Genomic DNA, 6065 nt, shown 5'->3' with positions numbered 1-6065 from the left:
TTGGCTCAAGGCCTATACTCATTCATGTCCCAAGCTCCATTGTGTTACTTCGGAGGTCACAGGACACCCAGGATTACAATCCCAGGACCCCAGTTCAATGTGACAACTGACAAAAATTCCTCTCCTAGGCATAGAGACACTTAGCTCCAAAGTACAGCTTGGAAGGGGGGCGGGGGGAGCTTCTCAGATGGTGAGGGCATCCTAAGGGAAGAGAAAAAGCCATAAATAAATGCTCTACTTTGATAACCAGCAAATTCTGCCGGGAGTTGTTCAGGGAAGCGCTCCCATGTGGAGTGAGCGCTGATCTCGCCATTCATTGTAAGGTGTCCCTCTGGCACGACTTTCATTATTCAGGCACTATCTGGTGTCATTAAGATATCAATTTTATTTAGGTGTATCTGCATTGGCAGTTTAATTATGTCTGGGTAAGACTCTGTATTTATTCATGGGTGATTTTTGGTAGTTGTCAGACACCAGCCTGGTGATAAAGGCAGAGTGCCTGAGGAATGCTAATGCTCTCCTCCAGCTTGCCACTTGACAAACACACATGCCAGTTATGACCAAACTGATTATTTCAATCATTAACAGCACATACATCAGCCTCCTTCACCCGAGATTGCCACATGCATCCATCTTTTCATAACCAATTATCTGACAAGGGCACTGAGAATGGGTGCTCTACGGGGAATTGTCCCATTTGGGTCGGGCCACAGGATGCAGCAAGCTGAACACCCCTGTTAGCATCATTGTTTCATTAATCAGATTAAGACAATCACCCGCGGAAGGAGCGCTCCATGTTCCCAAACAATAACCAATCAGGGTGCCTTTGTGTTGTTTGGAGTTGTGGATGCATTTCTTTCTGGAGGACGCTGCTTTGCAGATCCCCTTGGAAAAACCTGGATCTCTGCTCATCCTATTATCCATCTCATTTATAATAATTAACTCTTGTGCTGAGGAGCAGGATGTGAGAGAGACACTGCATTTGTGGAGGTGCCATCTGCTCCTTATGGCTCACCTGAGTCACAGCCTTCTGACATCACTTCTCCGCAGTAATGTGAACTAGACTGAGCACACAAAGAGGCTGGGCTGTACCAGACAGCACAGGGCCTGAACCGTGATGAAGGAAAGAAATGAGAAGCAGAGAAAACTGCTCCCGGAAAGAGAGCTCTTTCTTCAAAGGGTGACTCACAGGAAAGGAGTCATGTGTCCAGACCTTTAAAACTGAAGGACTAATTTGTGCTACCTGTGCTTTTCTGCACTTAGCACTGGTTAGAGTGCCATCTCACCCATTCTGGAAAAGAGAATTCTGTCCAACTTGCCTTGGGCTTTTGGTTGTTCTCCTGAGACAGCACAAACTTCCAGAGTTGGGTTTTTAATGATTCTATATGATTCCCTTTTTAATGGTCATATATTTATATTTATATATTTCGAGCAAACCCAAACTAAGAAAAAGATATTATTTCTACATTTTTCATTTTATGCATGCAAGGTCTAATATGTATGGAAATATATTATCTTTTCACTTCTGGGGACATTGTCATTGGATGCCACATATAGTGTGATGATGATGATGATGATGATGGTGATGGTGATGATAGTGGTGGTGATGATGGTGATTGTGGTGATAGTGATGATAATGATGATGCTTTCTATTCATAGTGCTACACTGATACATTCTTCTTTGATTTTCACAAAATTACATGGGCTTCAAAAGATTTTTTTGTAAACTGAGATTAAGAGACTTTTATGCAATTTTCCCAAGATCAGGAGCTACTTAAAGATAGTCCTTGATGAGAAGTTTTCTTAATCTTACTCTTATTACCTTAAAATCATCTACTATTGTATACTGATATTCTATGTGATGCTTCAAAATCCTGACAAACGGTTACTTATGTGAGGAGTTCTTATTTCCTTTGGGTATATATATCCCACTCATATTCTTCTTTGAGCAGCTTTAACAGTTAGAAATTTTATTTTACATTTGTGCCAAACTCTTTCTATTTACACTTTCCAAGCAGTTCTGCATTCCTTTTTAGGTGCACAGAGAACAAATCTGATTCTCCCTATAGGAGCCCCCATCTTCAGATACTTAAAAAGCAGCCCTAATGTCTCCTATAAACTTGCCTTGCAGGAAATTTCAGGTATCTAAGCTGTGCAGTAATGCACTATTGGGCTGTGTTAGAGAGGAAAACAGTTATTTTCCTATTCCTACAGAACACTCAACACAACATTCCAAACACTAGATCCTCCAGCAGACCTCAGCTGAGTGTCCTCGTATCCAATTCTGGTTTTACACTCTTCTACCTGTACATACACATACCATCAGATTCCACAGGCTAAGAACTCAGTCCCACAAGACTGTCACCCACATCAGATGCCAGTCTTAATTAACAGGTTACCACCTCTATTTCTGACCAAATGGCTGGCTGTATATCGAGGTTTTCTTCTCCTTTATTTTGGGATTCAATTCATTGGCTCCTGGAAGCATTTTACTTGTTTATTACAAAAGCATTTTATTTGTTTATTATTTACTTTATTATAAAAAGTGTTACAAAGGATATAAATGAACAGCCTAATGGAAGAGATTCACAGACCTAGATGTGTCGGGGACACAGTTGAGTTCATGACAGGGATAGAAAGTTTCCATGCTTTCTCCAAAGCACCTCCATGTTTTGAGCTAACTAAAGCTCCCTGAATATCCTTCCTTCCTTCCTTCCTTCCTTCCTTCCTTCCTTCCTTCCTTCCTTCTTTCCTTCCTTCCTTCCTCCCTCCCTCCCTCCCTCTTCCCCTCCCTCCCTCCCTCCCCCCCCTCTCTCTTTCTTTCTTTCTTTCTTTCTTTCTGTCTGTCTTCATTATGATTGATCACATCATTGACCAATGGTGATCAACTGAACTTTCAGCCCCTCTCCCCTCTGGGCTGGAGAGTGTGTTTTGGGGGTGTAGAAAGGTTCAGCCCTGGGATCTTATTGGTTGCCCTGGCAACCAATCTCCAAACTAAGGCTGTCCAGGAATCCCAGATAAACCAAGACTCAGCCCAAACCAAACATAACAATAACAAAAATCATTTGGAGGAAACAGACTTTATGCACAGAGAAGATACTATATCCATGAAACAAGACTGGGATGCTACTAAAAAAGAATAGTCAGAGAACTAAAAAAGAACCCTTAGAAATAAAAATCATACTAATAGAAATATAAGACTCAAAAGAAGACTGGAAATAGAACTACCATATGATCTAGCAATTCCACTACCAGTCAGGAGTTATCTCATTATCATGCAAAAGACACTGACCACTTCAGAGATTCAAGGGTTTTTGGAGCAGTGATACAGGAGGAAAACCAAATATGTATCTTAATAACAAGTACCATAGATGGATTGGTTTAAAAGAAATTTATTTTATCACAGTTCTGGAGACAGGAAGTTCAAGGTCAAGGTCTTGACAGATTGGTCTTTCCTGCATTCTCGCCTTGATTTGCAGATGGTCATCTTCCTACTGTATCATCAGATGTCCTTTCCCCTATGTGGGCATGCTCCTGTTGTCTCTTCCTTTTCTTATGAGGACATAAATTCCACTAGATCAGGCCCCCAGTTTTATGTCTGCATCTAACCTATTTATCTCCTTTAAGTCCCTCTATGAAATACAGTCACATTGAGGGTTAGAACCTAGGTGTGTCAATTTTTCAGTGGACACGGTTGAGTTCATGAGCAGTTATCAGTGAAGTCAAGGCATCCATTTCTTCAGTGTACTTTATTAAATATACAGAAACCAGAGAAAGCCTACACCGTTCACAGGTGCAGGAGGGTTTGGGGGTCTGTGTGAACTATTTGACCTCTATTTCCTTACTTCAAGTGGCCAGTAAGGATTTGTGTCCACTGAATGAACACTATGTAAACAGCCAACAGATGTTCCTCTGGCCAAGATGTTCAAAGGCTCAACCTCAAACAACATTGAAACTTGTCAAGGCGAAGGCAAGGAATATGATTCTACTAAAGAAAGAGAGTTCTCAAGGGGCAAGAGCATCTTGGAACTGACTGTCCTGCAGCTCAGGATGTAGAATTGGAAGAATCACCCTTTCAAATCTCAAAGAAACTGGACTCGGGGATTGTTTTCTTAGGATAGGTTTGGAAGTTGGAGACGGAGACTATATAAACTGGCCCTTCCATTCCCAACATGCATACCAAGAGCCAGCGAGACAGTGATGTATTACCCAGGATGCGGTTCAAATAATTTAATAAAAAAGAGGTGGAAATGGGGTCTTTAATTCCTAACCTTTGGCGCTGTGGCTGAAATCCATTAATAGAACATGGATTAAGAAGTCCAAAGTAAGATTACTCTGCATCACCCGCCAGTGAATCACTCTGGCACTTGGGTCAGAATTAACATCTGAGAATCCTTTGAAACTTTATGGCTGGGATTTCTCCCCTCCCCCCTGGCTTGGCTTCTTAGCCTCTTTAGCAGAGGAGATAGGAAATCTTTGGCATCCATTCAAAATTCATTCAAACCACAGGGTAGAACCTTAAAGGAGGCCTTTGGGGATAGACGAGGTCAATCTGATGGCTTATATCATAGTTTTCATTTGAAAAAAAAATTATTTCATAGTATCAGGAGGGAGATCGCAATATGTAAATAGATAGAGCAGGATTTACAAATCCACATGCGCTCCCTGAAGCAGTAGTTTTTCAAACTTTTGATGACCTTAGAACTCTAAGTTCAAAGGAAACTTTACACTACAATAAAAATGAACTAAACTGACAAGAAGTTGCTCTGCTTCAATAAGAATGTGGGGGTCCCTAGACCTCCAGCTTTTTCCATTTCATACTTTTGAATAATCTTCCAAGAAGAAAGATTGAATGCCTTTTCTGTAGGAATCTGATCTCTTTCTACACTGAATTTCTCTCAGTGAACTGCAGAAATGTGTGCAGTAAAGCTGATTGTTAGTAGGAAGTCACACTTATTAAGTTTAGAAAAATATTTTGAAAATGAAGTGTGGTCTTCCTACGTAATGCAGATATTAGAGGAAATGCATTTCCTCCACTGTAGGAGCATTTTAAAACTCGTTGTTGAAGGCAAACTATTTTTTTTAAAAAGTATCTTTTATCAATTAAGCATGCATTTTGAATTTGCTAAGGCTTGCAATGTTGAAGAGGGAAGGAGACCCTATAAATTTAAATCAAGGGAGATAATTACATGAAAGTACTTTTGACCTACAGCATATTTTGCAATAATAAATGTTGATGAAGATGATATTCTACTCCTTCTTTTAACTAAAGCCATAATGTGCCTTTAACATTCAACCCTAAACCCCTTAATGGAAATTCAGAAAAAGGAAAATTATCTTGCCCCATGTCCTGCAGTTAGTTAATGACACATATAACACTATAACATAATAGATTGTTGCTTGAGGACATTGTGATCTGTCATAAAAACCTGATAATCAGAGGTCAATTGGAAATTAAAAAGGAATAATTTACTTTGTCTTGTACAAAAACATGTTTCATTTATACTTAACCTTTTCATTGGAACTCCAAAGGATAAATCTGCCTAGACCTGCAAGTATAAACCATGTTTTATGGAGAGACCTTAACTTTATTTACTGAGTAGGGTCCAAAGCATTATAGCTCTACAATTGCAAGTTGGGAACCTTATAGAGTGGAATCTCATCTTACATGATTGGTGGTGAGTTTTTAAAGTCAGGGAAGAAGGTAAAGATTGTGCAAAATAATAATTATTCTGAGAATCCTTTGGACTTTTAGAATCTCAGTGAAAAATCATATATTATTTTGTCCATGGAAATTTGGCTTACATGATCCTTTTCCTGATATTGGAAGCCAAGATCTCTTTTGAATTGAGAAAGGTAAAATAAATAAAGGGGAATTTTATCCTCTTTCAGCTTGATTGTTTGACTATTCTGAGGATTTGCATATGATCAGATTCCTATACAAGTTTAGCTTTTCGATTCACACATTGATGATTGGTGATAGCACAGACTTGAAACTCAAATCAATTTGAAATGAGAATATAGTGACAATGACACAATGATGTTTAAGGAAAAGGGTGTTCTCT

This window comes from Marmota monax, unplaced genomic scaffold (genome assembly GCF_021218885.2).
Source record: "Marmota monax isolate L192 unplaced genomic scaffold, Marmota_monax_Labrador192_F-V1.1 WCK01_AAM20220418_F8-fsc00648, whole genome shotgun sequence".
Lineage (NCBI taxonomy): Eukaryota > Metazoa > Chordata > Mammalia > Rodentia > Sciuridae > Marmota > Marmota monax.
This window is presented reverse-complemented; position numbering follows the sequence as displayed.